At 55.0% G+C, this 16,332-nt stretch overlaps 1 long non-coding RNA gene across 1 annotated transcript; it reads right to left on the reverse strand.

Annotated features, from left to right (window-relative positions):
* Positions 1-315: 315 nt before the first annotated feature.
* On the reverse strand, positions 316-9,490 carry LOC137144625 (uncharacterized). Its single transcript, XR_010917441.1, has 2 exons — positions 9,287-9,490; positions 316-495 (listed from the first exon to the last, which is right to left on the reverse strand). It is a non-coding gene; the product is annotated as an uncharacterized lncRNA (long non-coding RNA).
* Positions 9,491-16,332: the final 6,842 nt, after the last annotated feature.

Consider the following 16,332-nt stretch of genomic DNA (forward strand, 5'->3'; position numbering starts at 1 on the left):
GCAAATCCCCCCAGCCATGGGGTGGGGAGCAGGACCCCCACAGGCTCCTTCTTCCACACCTACCAGGTAGCATATCTATGCCCCCATGCATTGCCCCTGAGCCCAGCATGGCCCAGAGAAAGGAGGGGGCACCCCCCTGTGTAGCCATTGTGGGGAAGGGCAGCTGCTGAGCCAATGGGTGCAGTGTGTTGGGGGGGGTGGGGGATGTCCCCTGCTTTTTCATTGGCTGTATGCAAATCAACACACCCAGGGAGCAGCCACCCCTGGGAAATAATACTCAGTGGGAGCCCTCCCACCGCAGCCCTGCCTCGCTAAGCCAACGGAAAACCCACCCCCACAGCAGCAGGTCAGGAACCACCACAGCGCTGGCCTCTTGTCAGTTGAGCTAAAGGAGCCACTCCGCTCACTGGCAGCAGCAGCTATGGGAGGCTCTTATCCTCATGACAAACTCCCCCTCTGTGGTAGTGTTTGACACCGGGGACAGACAGCCTGGCCCTGTAGGTGGGGAGAGAGGAGATCGTGGCTGGAGCAGAGCTCTGTGCAGGAGCCAGGACTCCTGGGTCCTATTCTGGATGTGGGAAGGGACGGGTGTTTAGTGGTGAGAGTAGGAGGGGATAGAAGTTAGGACCCCCTGGGTTCTATCCCCAACTGGGTTAAGGGAGGGGGGTCTAGTTGTTATAGCAGTGGGGCCTTGGCCCTCCCTTGCTCTAAACACTAGACAGACTCCTCTCCCAGAGCCAGGGCTGGAACCCAGGAGTCCTAGCTCCCAGCCCTAGGCAGAGCTCTGGGATGGGCTCTGCTGTAGCCCATCCATGCCCAGGAGGCGGTGCGGCGGGGGAGCTTTCTGGACAGCTGTGGGGGTGGGGAGATGCCCACGTGGGGCCCTGGGAGTTTCGAACACTTTTAGGCGAAATCTGTCTCGGCTCTTGGCTGTGCAACCACGCCCCTGCTGGGGGAGGGGTGATTAGCATATGCTAATCCTCAATTGCCATATGCTAATGACATTGGGGCTGTATGGGGAAGGTGTTGGGGAGCAGTTACCAAAGGAGGACGGACCTGGCAGTGTGTTGGGGGAAACCCCCACCCGATGCCCCGTGTGCTGAGTTGGATGGGCACCGCCCTCCAGCCCTGACTCCCGGAGCAGCTGGGAGGACTGATGGCAGGAGAGGGATAAATGTCCTTGGGTAGGAATTTCCTGCCCAGGCCCCAGGGCACTGGGAGAGGCCCATAGATCCTTCTGGGGGAAGCAGGCAGCCGGCTGCACCCACCTTCACAATCCCCAGGGGAGACAACACCTCACCCCCATCCCCAGGGCAATCCTTCTCCCTGGGGCCATCCCCACCCACGGGATCCTCCTGCCCGGGGCACTGAGAGCAGGGCACCGATTCTGAACCCTCTGAGGCTGGGGGTGTTGGCTCCAGGCCCTCTCTGGACACACCCGGCCCTGGCAGGCTCTCTTCCCCCCGATGCTGGCTCCGCGGCTGCCCCAACAGTCCCTGCTTTCCCCTTCTCCCCCTCCATGAGCTCCCAGCTGCCTCTAAGTCCTGGCCAAAGAGGACAGGGGAAGGGCAGAGCAGCTCCCCACCCCTGAGCCCCACCCAAAGAGGAGAGGGGGGCTCTGACCCCACCCCTGAGCCTTCCCTCCCTCTAAGGGGCAGAAGGGGGGGTCTGTCCCCAGCCTCCTTCCCTATCAACGAGGGGCCAGGCTGGCACCAATTCCCAATAAACTTGCTCCCCATGTGTTCCCAGCAGCACCGGCCCCTGTTCACTGCCTCTTACTGGGACCCGCCTGGGACTGGCACTCCTGGGGGTGAGCATCCTGTGTACAGCTGGGGCTGCCACATGGTGCCCTGCGGGCGGCGCTGCCAGGTCAGTTGGAATGGGAGACGGGTACCCGCAGGACAAAGTGGGAGGGCCAGTCACTCCTGATCAGAGATGGGAATAGAACCCAGGAGTTCAGGGTCCCAGCCGCCCCCCCATTCTAACCACTAGGCCCCATTCTCCTCCCAGGAATAGGAATAGAACCCAGGAATCCAGGCTTCCAGACCCCCATTCCCCTCCCACAGCCAGGAATGGAACCCAGGAGTCCTGGCTCCCAGTGTCCCCCACCCCCACTCTAACCACTAGGCCCCATTCCCCTAGGAGTCCTGGCTCCCAGCCCTAGCCGTTAGCAGCTACTGTACAGGTGTCTTTCCCATCTGGCTGGCAGCAGGACCAACCTCGCCCCCGCAGCCCAGTCCTGGCTCGGTGCCAGCGGGCGCTCCAGAGGGGGAGGATGGCAGGCTTGGCAGGAGTACACGACCCCTCTGGCTGACCCCTTGCAGGGCTGGAGCCAGGCTGTGATGCCTCCTCCTCTCTGGGCTCTGGCTCCCACAGCGTGAAAAGCAATCCAGATAATGAGCAGCTGAGAACCGGAGCAGGCGGGCCTGGGGAAAGGGGTTATACCCCTAGGACAGCCTCCTCTTGCAGTGGGCACTGAGACCCAGCCGACCCTCGACCCCCATACTGGGCCCACACGCCCCCCAGCTCCTAGTGCAGGGGGACCCGAGCTGTGCAGGGGGGGATCCACTGGCCACACACCGTCCCCATCCCCCCCACACACAGGGCTCCTGGACCCTCTGTCCAACCAAGGGGCTGCCCTGTGCCCTGCTGTGGGTCAGGGGTGGACCCTCCTCCCCCATGTGCTTGGGCCTTTTGCAGGGCGATGTTTGGGGGGGGGGGAGGGACTCCCTGCTCTCCCCCTGCGGAGATACACCCCATCCATGTCAGTGGGAAAGAGGGGAACCAGGGGGCCAGAGGCTAAGGGAGGAGCTGATCCCCAAAAGGCCCCTCCCAGCACATGGCACAGCCCCGCCAGGGGCAGCAGGGAGCAATCTGGGGCTATCAGGAGCAGGGCCCACAGCCTGGATGGAAGAGATGGGCATGATCCTGGTAACAGCAGAGGGTCCCCGAGGCTGAGCCAGGAGGGAGGAGGCCTCGTGTTGGAAGATCAGAACAGGACACTGGGGTTCCCATCTGCCCTGGGGCCTCCTTGATCTGGTTTAGGTTGGGATGTGGGAGAAATCAGGTTGGGCCCTAACACCCCCCCCTCTTAACTTCCCTGTTGTCTAGCAAAGTGCCCTGGAGCACCAGGGAAAGCCCTCTGAATAAGGTGCATGTGTGCGTGCGCATGTGTGTGCATGCATGTGCTCCACTGCCCTCTACTGGACATAATAAGAACTACCCATGTGTGTGTCATAGACCCTGTACTGCTCCCAGCCATCAGGAATTCTCCTGTCGCTCAGTTGTCAGGTCTATAGAAGCAGGTGGATCAAGGGTCTGTCCCCACTGCAGCAGTGAAGTGCTGTGGGTGCAGGGCAGTTCTGTCCAGGGAGTCCCCCACTAGTCATGGGTCCTTGTTTTCCTTCAGCAGGAGCCTGCGCTGGGAGGGGCATGGTCCCCCAACAGGGTTAAGGGGGGACTCCTCAGCAAGCTCTCCCCATTTCAGCTCCATGGGCGCAGTGGACACATGGCCTCTCCCTAGACCTCAAAGAATACGCTGAGTCCTGGCCAGGCTGGCACACAGCATTAAGTCTGGCTGGCTCCCTGGGAATGTCCCCTTCCCAGAACTAGTTCTGCCTGTGCCATTTCTATCAGTCATTTCCTGAACCCACAATGGCTGAAGTCAAAGCTTCATGGGGGGAGAGGGGAGGAGATTTCTGGCATCTGCTGCCTTTGGGCATTTCCAGGTGTGAAAGGGGCCTCCAGGGGTACTCCTAGATATGCTTCTATTTAGGGTGAAATGTAGCCAACAACTATGCCCCACATTCATCCACCCCCTGTAATCCCACAGGGTTATCAAACCAATCACTCAACCACCCTATTTGCCACTAAGATGCAGTCATCATCTCCAGGGGGAGGTGGGGTGGCTGGTTTCACAGGAATGACTTCCCCTGACACTGAGATGCAGCCACCTCTGGGGAGGAACACAGCAGCTGTTCAGGAAAGCATGGGACCCACTTTGGAGAAGCGCTCTGTCCTGCAGAGGGAATTTAGGGAAGCAGATGGGAATCACCCATGCTGGAATTTGCCCAGGAAACTGGGATTAGCACCCTGACTCTTAGGAAATATACCAGGGGCTCCTTAATTACCCTACGGGGTCAGGGTCACATCTGTGAGGCAGCGCAGTGACTTCAGCATCCTACGTGGAGGGAATAGTGCCACCTACTGACCCACTGATAGCAGCTCAGGTTTGTCCTTTCTGCCAGTGGTCCCACTCCGCTGGAGCAAAGTTAGCCAGGCTGGCTGGCTGCACAGCAGCCCCTATATGCCCGGCTATTTGGGGTTATTATTCATCTGCTTTGGGCCATCTCTGAACCAAGAAAATGGGTGTGGGGATCCCAGGGCTGGGGGAGCTGGTGGCTGTGGGTTGGGACTGAGACGCACGAGCAGAGATGGGGGAGGGAACGTGCCCAACCCCTGGCTGCCTGAAGAGCCCCAGGCATCAAACAGCCACACCCCTTTTATTGGTTTGATGGAATGAGTGGGGTTCCCCCCTTCCCCCAAACTCTTTATGGGGAATGTGATGAGTGCCTGGGACAGGGCATCCCAGCCTCCCCCAGCACAGACCCCCCCCCCCCCATCTCTATACCTAGCACAGATGCCCCACGCCCACCCCGGCACAGTTACAACAGCGGCTCTGAGGACTTTCCAACTGAGTGCCCCCGCCCGCCATCAGTCAATCAGCCATGCAGAACCCTGCCCATGCAGCCATTTATCCCAGAAGGGGATCTGCATTCTCGAACCTGGGTTCATGCAACCCAAGACTCCTCTGAGCAGCTGGACTCTGCTGTTTATAACAGAGGTTTCCAGCACAAGCAATGGGCCTCAGACCCATCAAACAACTCCCCCACCCCTCCTGCCACCAAAATGCCCCCCAAACACTGCCGCATGGGCAGCCAGACACGTGCAACTATCTACACAACTGTGCAACCTCCCCCCTTTGTGCAACCCAATGCACAGGCGTGCATGCACACATGCAGCTAGCCATGCAACTAGACAAACTATGCATAGGCGCAGAAGGATTCAATTTTTATCAGTAAATGTCAGTAAGCGTCGATTCCACTGCACGCAAACTGACGAAAAAATATGTCTATCAATAATAATCGAAATTCACAGCTAGGCAAAGACAGATGGTGCTTGAGAAGGTATCTGAGTTCGCTTTAAAGATAATTAGTTGGTACGTTTTGACGTGTGAGGGTGACAATTTGTGTTTTAGTGGTTATAGTGCTTGAACTTTTTGAATCTGTGTTTACTATCATTGACTAATTATTGTCTGACTCCTCCCCCTTATTTTCTGACCCCCCCATAAGTTCCCACAACTGTGAAAATGTAAATCAATAAAAATTAGGGGAGAAAATGCTTAAAAATAAACATCAATATCCTTTGTCGAAATTATAAAAATGTAAAAATTGAATTCTGTCCAGTCAAACTAAACCCTGCGCCCCTTGTGCAACCGAATGCACATCCCACTACACATGCAACTATATACACATACAGGGTACACACATCCACACGTGTGCGCAACCAGACACAAACACACCACCACAAACTCACCCACTGCATGTGTAGCTATATACACACACACATACACACGTTCCACATATACATACACGCAACCCTGCACGTGCACTTCCATAAACACTCCCGTGTGCGCACACCCCATCTGCAATCACACACCCGCACGCCCTGGCCCTTTCCCCAGGAGGTGCGGGGCTCGTCAGTCATGAGGTGTCTCTCCTTTGCAACACCGCTCAGCTGGGCCTGGCTCCTACCTGTCCCCTACCCCCAAGCTCGGGGGGGGATTGATCCCCGGGGGAAGCACTACCCTCTCCCCACACACATTTAGGCAGAAGGATGTCAAGGAGTAAGACATGGTGGGGGGGCTGTGGCCCCAGTAGCCCTCTTCTCCTTCACCCCCAAACTCCCCTGGCCTGTTATCCTCCCACCCCTCACCGCCTGGCTGGGGCCAGAACGCTCTGCTCTGTTAGCCGCTGGGTGTAATCCCCAGGCCTGGCTCTCTGCCCCCTCCACTAGGGGCAGGCCCAGGCCTCCTGGATCAGGGGGCAGAAAGGGGCCCACGTTCGAGGATCGGGACCCATCTCTGCCAAAAGCCACCTTGGGAGCTGCCCAGGTCACCTGCGCTCTGCCGGCTGGACCCTGCCTGCCCCATCACCCACCCCACCCTGCCCCAGGGACGTCGGGGCACGTAGCCCTCGCCCTTCTCCCCCGCTTCAGAACCAGGCAGCCGCCTCCTGTGGGAGGGAATGGGGCAACACTTGCCCCCCATCCCTGGGGTCAGCAGATGGGGCTGGAGCAGTTTGTGGGCCCATGGGGGTGGGGGCAGGTGGGCCCCTACTCCCCAGGCCCAGGCGCTCCGGCTGCAGGAGGGCCGTGGCTTGGCGTGGGCTGGGGAAGGTTGTGTAGTGCAGCAGCACGGCCTAGTGGGGACGAGGCCCAAGTGCAGGAGGTTCCTCCCCCCCGCACTCCCTGATCAGCCTCGGCTCTCCAGGCCAAGGGGCTGGAGGATTCGGAGACGCTGGGCCAGGCATACTCCTTCGCTCTCCACGGCCAGAAAGGCATCACCCCCGCAGACACCGCCGCATCCCGGACGGGAGCGTGGCCTGCCCCGGCGGAGCGCCGCAAAGGGGGGAGGCCTCAGAAGAGGAGCTGGGCCCATCTCAGTGGTGTCACCCCCTGGGCCCGGCCGGTCTTAGCATTGCACCCCCTGGGCCGGGATGGGAAATCGGCCTGTCTGTGGAGCGCAAAGCGCCAGTGAGCCGAGTCCCAGAGCCCCCCAGCCCCGGGAGTGTGGGGGGGTGACATGACCTAGCCCCCTGTCACTGATGGGGAAAGGCAGGCACCGAGAGATCACACAGGAAGTCCAGCGGCTCTGATTGTTAGAGTCCACCCCGCTCCCAGAGCTGGGGACAGAACCCAGGAGTCCTGGCTCCCAGCTCTCCCCCTGCTCTGACCCACTCCCCTCCCAGAGCTGGGAATGAAATCCCGGAGTCCTGATTCCCAGCCCCGCTGCACTAACCACTCGATCCCACTGCCTCCCAGAGCTGGAAATGGAACCCAGGAGTCCTGGCTCACAGCCCCCACTGTGCTAACCACTGGCCCATGGCTCCTCTCCCCTGCAGTTTGACGGTTACAAAGGAGCACCGTCGAGCTGTCAGTCCCCCCCTTGTAACTAGTGTCTGCAGGCCTCGCTAGTCAAAGCATAGCTGGGAAGTAAAATAAATAAGGCATCAGTGAGCAAAGGCAGAGTAACGGATGTGGCAGGAGATGGATGGAGCCGGGGATAAATCAGCCAGGATGTCTTGGTGGCATCAGCCACCAATTGAGCAGATGCTCACGGGGTGTGCGAGCCCCATGGCGACTGTCCCCCCTGGTCCCAGGGGTTGGGCTCCATCCAGCAGAGGCAGGATCTGGGCACAAGCAGAGTCCAGGCATGGGCAGACTGGGCTTCCTCTGGGAGCGTAGCCCGTCTGCCCAGCTCATCAGGGCTTCTGAGCAGTCACCCGAGTAGCTGGTGGCTGGGGCTGCTCGGCTACCACTCAGCCCGCACCCCCCCGGGGCTAACCCTGGGTGCCAGGGCCGTGCCTGTGTCATGACGTGGCATCACAAGGGCACAACAGCTCTCTCTGATATCACGACTCAGGATCCCCGCATCGTAACCATCCTCCCTCCTATCCCGGCTCGGGAACACCCCCCCCCCCCCCGCGCCAAAACCACGACTCATCGCTTTAGATCATGACACCCTCTTCGTATCATGACTCAGCATCCTGGGCTCATGGTGCCCCTGCCCCAGAACCTCAACCCGTCCCCCTAGATCATGACACCCCTTCATAGCACAGCTCAGCACCCTGAATCAGGATGCCCCCCCATCATGAGGCAGCGCCCTAAAGAGCGCAACACAGCCTTCCAGCACCACCATGTTCCTTCTTGACTCCACACCACAGCGGCGGTGGCCATGTGCCCCACATCCCTGCATAACATCCCCCCCCCCATGCCAGGCCAGGGCCTCTGCCCATGAGGAGCCCGAGACCCATTAGGGGATCAGGACAAGGGGGAGGCGGCTACAGATAGGGCTGGGTGCCTGCTCATGGGGCTGGTGCAAGCCATCTCCCAGGGGTAGGGGGGACCCTCATGGCCTCCTTGGAGTCCCCATTGATGGAGCCAGCCCTGTTTGAAAGAGCATTAGCGCCCCCTTTGTCAGGTAGGGAAGTTCCCTCACCATCTTCCCGGCCCCTATGAAGTTAAGCGTCTCTTGTGCCTTTGGCCCTCATCCTGCCCCCCAGTGGGGAGAGGGTCACAGAAGGGGAGTGGGGTGGGATGGAAGGGAGACCCAGCGGGTGCTTCCCTGCCCTGGAGAGGGGCCTGCAGGGGAGAGCTGCCCCACATGGAAACTGTGATCCCACCCCACCGGAGCAGCCCAGCTCCCCTTTGGTCCATTTGCCCCGGTGGTTGCGAGATCTCCCCATAGGGGCTTTCCCAAGGAGGGATTCCAGGCCTGCAGGCAGCGCTAATCCCCCGCTGGGGCCGCAGGGTGAGTGATGAAGTGCCCGGGAGATGAAGCGCAGCTGGGGGTTGCTGAGTGACGCCAACATGACAAGCCGCCGGCCCCCGGAGATGCAGCCCCGTCCGGCAGGGCTGCGCGCCAGGGCCCCCCCGCCCATTGCGGTCAGGGGCTGAGCTTTCTCCTGACATGTGGTTTCCTGACTGAACGGGACAGGGGAATAACCACCGAGCTCAACCCAAGGGCATTGTCCCCAGGCTGGGGCAAGTCCCTTACCCATGGCCTGGTCTGCCCCCCCTCCCCCCCCCCTCAAATTGAGCTCCAAAGCCCTCGTCCCATCTGCTCTACATCTGATGCCCAACCCCCTGTATAATGGATGCAGAGCCAGTCTGGGTGTCCAGGGCCATTCTTGAGGGGATCCCCCCTTCCCAAAGTCTCTCCCCTTTCCCATTCCACAGTCCCCATCAATATCACCTTCTCCTTGCTAATCCCCTCTGGTTTTCCTCTCCTTCTGACCCCAACCCCACCCCACATCCTCTCTGTCTGCAGTCAGCAGTGCAGGGTCTATGACATCCAGTTGAGCAAGTCCATTTCCAACCAGTATGGGGCAACAGTACACACAGGCCTAGAAATCTGAGGCCACATCCATCTTGGGTTGGTTTCAACAGTTACACTAGGGAGAGATTTGGCCCATTTACAAACTAGCCACAGACAAACCTCTCATACCTTATCCGCAGTGACGCTTTGGCTGCTTCATGCCATGCTTCTTCGATAATATTTCAGTTTCTGATCCTGGCCCCAGTCATGCAGCTGGGCATTGTTATAGCATGCTGTTCAAAGGTGCTTGTGTTCTTTCCCAGCAATGGCAGCATTTCAGTTTTACTGATAAGCTCTTAAGGATGCAGCAAAACAAAGCGCTCTGCTCAGTAGGAAAGGAGGGATTTTCAAGTTCTTAGCACCTGCACTTGGGGCTGTATTTTCCAAATAGCTCAGCCTGCCAGGTGCACATTGAAAATCTGGTGTTGATTTTGGGTGCTGGGTGCTTGAAAAATCTGTCCCTGAGGTGTTTTGGCACTGAGTGTTTCCAGCATTGGGACATAATTTTTGTCAGGACGTCAGGAATATTTTTTTCCACTGATTCCTGTGTTAATAAAAACCTGTTAAAAAAAGAAAAGATCAAGGTGAGACAATACCTTTAAAAACACATTTTGGAACTGAACAATCCACGGGTAATTGGGGGAAAAGTGTTGCAAAATTTGATCTAATGATGAAGTATGAGCTGTATTCTTTCAGCACACACGAGTCTAGTTACTCAGATGAACGAGAGCCGGTCAGAAAATACCATTGCTTTTTGGTGGGGTTTTTTTGTTGCCATTTTTGCATTTTTGTCCTAATTTCTTACTAAAAAAATCTGTTTCTAAGCCAAAAAAAACAAAAAACAGAACTGAAAAATACTTGGGTTTTGATTAAAAATGGTCAGGTTTTGGACAAAATGTTTGTTTTTCAAAATATGAATTTTTTTTTAACCTCAACATTTTTGGTTTCTGTTGTTTCACCAGCAAAGTGTATGGGAAATGAATTTTTTCCACACAAATGGTCGTTTTTGGTGGAAAGCCATTTGTCATCAAAATAATGGTTTTTGACAGAATAATTGTAAGCCACTGTAGTAAGCAACTCGCTAGATCATGCCTCTTTTTATCTGTTATTTATCCAACCTCCAGCACCTCCAGGTGGATGATCTGAGCACCTTAGAATCATTGATGGACAGATTCTCCCAACCCTTCTGTGATGTAGGGCACAATTATTATCCTCCTATTACACAGGGGAAACTGAGGCACAAAGCAACTTAGGTTATGTCTACACTGCAAAGAGAAACCTGCACCACCAAGTCTCAGAGCCTAGATTAACTGACTTGAGCTAAAAACATCAGTGGAGACATTTGGGCTCCAAGACCCTTGCTTGGTTTCCACAGCTCACGTGTCTACACTGCTATTTTTGGCCCTGCAGCCCAAGCCCCATGTCAGTTGACCTGGGCTTTGAGATTTGTCCCCATGGGTTTTTCTCAGCAGTGCCCTCAATAACGTACCCCAGTTACAAAAGAGGACTGTGGTAGAACAGGGAATAGACCTGGGGTTTCCTGGCTAGCACACTGGACCATCCAACGACACAGATGTGTGTGAGCATATACATGCTTAGGGATAATAATTAATAATTGATCATCATTGTCCATCAGTCATTAATAAGTGATCATTAATCACTGATAATGAAAAACGTGTCGTTCATTTGGGGTATTCCCTGAGGATTTGGGGGGCGGGAGGGTTGGTGTTTTTTAGAAACGGCTCCATTTGCAAAGTTCAGATCCCAACCGTTGCCAACTATTATGAGCCTCACGATCTCCCTCTTTGCACCCCAGCTCCTGGACTCCTGTGACTACGCGAATCTCTTTGCTGTCATTTTTTCATGAAGTTTCCAGCACCTCTGGTGGTGGAGGAAAACTTGGAGTGCTCAGAATTGAGCAGGCCAGTGGAAAGACGCCAGCGCTGCAGCTTTGTTTAAAAATCTCATGATTTTTAAGACAAGGTGGCCTCGTTTCTGAACACTTGGCATTGGCGATGGATTCGGCGCCGCGCTCTGGAGGGCTGGAATTCAGGGATCTGTCCTGGCCCATTTCAGTCGAGGGCGAATTTGCCTCTGAACCTTGCAAAAATCGAGGGGGGCAGGGCGGGAGAGCGGAATCTTTTTGGAATCGTCTTTTCCGTCCCAGTCGTGTCACTCATTGTGTTGAGGTTTTATTTAACGGCCTTAAAGGAAACAAACCCCGCTGCAGACTCCCCTCTTGGCAAGCTCCTCCACACGCCTGCTGGGCCTTTCGCTTTGCCAGCTCATTAACTCGCAGGCTCGCCCTGCCATCCCACCGAACAGCCACAGCTTGCAACGATCAGCCCAACCCGGCCCCGACATCTTCCCTCCTCGCCCTGCCTCCCAGACGACTGGAGTGTTAAACAGATGGTCGCTTCGTCTCGCCGGCCCTCCCCGGCCTCCACGCCTGCGCCTGTATCTGACTCGTTTCAGGATGGAAGTCTTATAAGGCAGTCCCTGACGGTTGATCCCTTCCCGTCTTTTACTGCCTTTACTCCTGTGGTGCAAAAAACCCATAAACTGAGCAAGGATGTTGTAAAACACCAAAGCTCAGCTGGGGCAGGGGGGAGGGCAGATTCTCCCAGGCAGGTGTCAGGGTTGTTAATTAGGACCCAGGAGCTGCCAGATCCAGCATAAATTTCTGCAGCAGGTGGGGCTGTATCCCCCTCTCGCAGATCTCCCCAGCCAAAGAATGGGCACTCCCTGTGGCCCAAAAGAAGCCACTGCTAATGTGCTGGGGGGCAGGAGGGGGCAGATGCTTTTAAATCAACCTCTTAGGTTTGGGGGCTGCCGGGCTGGAATTTTCAAAGGAAACTTCCAGCCTCCCTCTGCGGCGATCAGCACAGGGAGAGTTGCCTCTGGCTACACGCTAGCTTCCCTCTCCAGGAAGAAGGGCTGAAATCCCCCAGGCTCCATCCTGCGTTTATGCATTGAGATTAGAAATCTGTGCCCTGTCTAGCCCCGGGAGACTGGGGGGTCTACTGACTGGGGAGCCACAGGGTCATTTGAAAAGCCGGGCTCTGGCCCTGCCCTGTTATGTGTTTTTGGGGAAAATCTCCGCACTTTTGTCTGTACAGACCCTGAGTTCTTTGGGGCAGAGACTGTCTCTCACTCTGCATGTGCGCAGCACCTAGCAAAATGAGGCCGTGATCTTGAGGCCTCTTGGCCGCATTTCCATTGGAAGAAGGAGCTGAGGTGCCCAGCCCATCTTGCTGCTTCCCAAAGTGAATGGAGGGTGGAGGGGAATGATGGCCCCAAACACAGAGCAAGAGACAGTCTCTGCCCCAAACAGCTCGCAGTCTAAATAGTCAAAAGGTGGGAGGGGAAACTGAGGCATAGAGAGGGGAAATTATTTGCCCAAGGTCACCCAGAAGGCCAGAGGCAGAACCAGGGATAGAACCCAGGTGTCCTGAATCCTTAAAGTATTTTATCCCAATTTATGATGCTCTCACCTTCCAGATATATGTCTGATCCTTATAATCCTCCTAAACTCTTAGCCCCTATGATATCATGTGGCCATGTGGTCCCCAGGTTATGTGTTGTGTTTTCCATGTGCTGCTGTTCAGTTTCGTTGACGGTCCCCTTGCTCCTGCAGCATGAAAGAGGATGAACAAAGTTCCCAATCCCTTTTCTCTAAACCAGTCAATTCACATCCCTCTTATCACATCCTCTCTTGTTCACTACAGGAAGATCAATCTGTTCAGCTGACCAAAAGAAGCTCATGAAGTGACTTGATCGTGGTACGTGAGCACCTTCCTGGGGAGAAAACTCCTGGTAATAACGAGCTCTTTAGCCTAGCAGACAAGGGCAGAACAAGAACCAATAGCAATCTTGGGCAGATCTTCAAAAAACGATTAGGGGGCTGGAGCACAAGACTTATGAGGAGAGGCTGAGGGAACTGGACTTGTTTAGTCTGCGGAAGAGAAGCATGAGGAGGGATTTGATGGCAGCCTTCAACTACCTGAAGGGGGGGGTCCAGGGAGGATGGAGCTAGGCTGTTCGCAGTGGTGGCAGAACTAGCAGCAGTGGTCTCAAGTTGCAGTGGGGAAGGTCTAGGTTGGATATTAGGAAAAAACTTTTTCCCTAGGCGGGTGGTGAAGCACAGGAATGGGTTCCTTAGGGAGGTGGTGGAATCTCCATCCTTAGAGGTTTTTAAGCCCAGCTTGACAAAGCCCTGGCTGGGATGGTTTAGTTGGGGTTGGTCCTGCTTTGAGCCGGGGGTGGGACTAGATGACCTCCCTAGGTCCCTGCCAACCCTCATCTTCTGTGATTCTATGGTGTGAACGATCACCTCTACACTGATCTCAGGGAACCCTGAACTATTCCATCTCCATGGGCTCCTTCTGTTTGCCAGCCTCTGACCCCACCCCCTTTTGCTAGATTCTTTATAAGGGGGTGACCAGAACTGGCTGCAGCACCCCGATGAGGGGACGCCCTCGATTTGCAGAATCTCATTGTGATGTTTTCATGAGTAGTTTCCTTTCGCTTCCGATCATTTTTGGTTTTGGGACTGCTGCCTCCCGCTGAGCTGTCCTCAGTGGTGCCCGGGCTGTACGACCTGAGTAGCTCTCATTCAATTAGAGCCCAACAAGGGGCCCAAAGAGTTCAAATGATTCCATCCCTTTGCATTGCTCAGCACTGAATTCCCTCTGCTCCTTCCCCCGCCGCGGGCAGGTCCCGCTGAAGTTGCCCAGGCGTCTCTGGACTTGACTAAGCCAAATCGTCTTGTGTCACCTGCACTTTTTGCCACCTCGCCGCTCAGCTGTCTTTCCAGATCGTTAATCAATATATCGACCAACAATCCTACTACAAAACTTTGGGGCATCCACTGTTAACCTTTGACCACAATGAAAATTAACTGTGTATTCCCGCTTTTTGTTTGCTTAGCCGTTCTCTGATCCGTGACAGTATTTTACCGCTTACCCCATGAGTGAAACACTCAGTGATACATAAAAGTCCATAGGCAAATCCCCTGCCGCCCCCGATAGTCGTCTGAGCCTCCATCAATAGAAATAACTCCCGTTTGCACCTTACGAAAGCTCTGTACCACTGGGAGTTGTACCAGGCAGATAGCTGTGTGCGAACCATCCGACTCAACCTAGCTGCACCGGTCACCGCTGACTTGTCTGGTTGCCTTTCTACATTCCACTGATCCAGGGTCATTCGGTCGGAAAGGCTCCCACTTGGCCAACCAGCCCTGGCAAACGCCACTTGTCTGACAGAAGCCAAATGTCTCTTCCATAGAGTCATACAGTTTAAGGCCAGAAGGGACCATTAGATGATCTAGTCTGACCTCCTGGGTGGCACAGGCCATTGCATTCCACCCTGTTACCCCTGTCCTGAACCCATTAACTCCTGTTTGGCTAAAGCAGCTTCCGGAAAGGCCTCCAGTCTGGATCTGAAGCCATCAAAGAACGGCAAATCCACCACTGCCCTGGGGAGTTTGTTCCAGTAGTTAATCACCCTCCCTATTAAAAATCTGTGCCTTATCTGTCCTTAAGTCTCATGAGGCTGATCAAGGGTTTTAGTCCTAATAACAAAGGTTGTAGATATGCACATAGGGCTGCCCCAGTTTCACCAGGGAAATGAACCAAGTTACACAGGTGTAAGCCAGAGTAACACGATGCGGAATCTGGCCTGTGTGTTTTACCCCTTCGGCAAAGAACATTCTTCCACTGGTCAAACAAGCAGCAGAAGCAGGTATTACGAGACATTCCTGGCCAGCAGTTTATGAGAACAGGTGTCTTTGCTTTCCACTCCCCCTTTCATTCATCAGACCCAGCGAGAACAAGGCATGTGTGCCGGCAGCCTCATCCCCCAAAGCGATTCTCTCTCCTGGCAGGTTTCAGCACGGCCAGCTTGAACCGTTCATGTCAGTGATGATCCATTATAAATGGTGCCACTCTTTCTGGCCCAGCTCACCGTGCACTGAGCACTCCCCGAATCACCACAACGGAGCATTTTCAGCCGTGGGGTGTTGTTGGCAAGCGGCGCTTTGTTTCTTTGCGTTGTGACATCGTGTTGTTCCCGGTCCTGGATTGGATGAGTGAAACAAGGAGAATAATGAAAACCGAGTCACAAGGAGTGTGCTTTCCGGTCGGAGTTATGAGATGAGGAGCAACTGCATAAAATGTTTGGGGTTACTCACCCGCACGCATGCACATGCACAAACAGAGAATCGTAGGGCTGGAAGGGACCTTGAAAGGTCATCTAGTCCAGTCCTCTGCACTCAAGGCAGGACCAAGCATTATCTAGACTGTCTGTAAAGGAGTCCGTGCTTCCCCCTTGCTGCTCTGGGCTTCTTCTCCCACAAACCACACACACATGCAGCTTTGTGCTCCCTCTAAAGCTCTTTATTTACAGGCTTGTCCTCCAACCACCAACTATTTACAGGTATAATCTCTGGCCTGGGGCCACTCAGTCTCAGCCACCAGATCAGGGCAGCTCACCTCCACCTTCCGGCTACTGCTCCTACCACCTCCCTTCAGTGAGCCTCTGGTCAGCCCCCTGAGCTCCTTCCTGCTAGCTTCCCTAGGGCCTGTCTAACGAGCCACACAGCTTCTCCACATTAGCCCAGTCCCTGCAGGCTCACTCAGCTGGCTCCATTCCCCATTTAATTAGGGCTCCAGTGGCAGGAGGCTGGCTTAACCCTCAGTGCTCCTCCAGCACCTTGTCACACCATCCCTGACATGTGTCTGTCCAACCTGCTTTTAAAGATCTCCAATGACGAAGATTCCACAACCTCCCTCGGCAATTTATTCAGTGCTTACCTACCCTGACAGTTAGGAAGTTTTTCCTAATGTCCAACCTAAACAGCCCTTGCTACAATTTAAGCCCATTTCCTCCTGTCCTGTCCTCAGAAGTTAAGGAGAAAATGTTTCCCTCCTCCTTGTAACAACCTTTTATGTACTTAAAAATTGTTATTGTGTCCCCCCTTCAATCTTCTCTTCTCCAGACAAAACAAACCCAGTTTTTTCAATCTTTCCTCCTAGGCCATGGTTTCTAGACCTTTACTCATTTTTGGTGATCTTCTCTGGATTTTCTCCAGTTTGTCCACATCTTTCCTGAAATGTGGTGCCCAGAACTGGACACAATGCTCCAGCTGGTGTCTGATCAGCACAGAATACAGCGGA

The sequence above is a fragment of the Emydura macquarii genome, unplaced genomic scaffold (genome assembly GCF_026122565.2).
Source record: "Emydura macquarii macquarii isolate MOO-44397 ecotype Brisbane River unplaced genomic scaffold, CSIRO-AGI_Emac_v2 contig_3472, whole genome shotgun sequence".
Lineage (NCBI taxonomy): Eukaryota > Metazoa > Chordata > Testudines > Chelidae > Emydura > Emydura macquarii.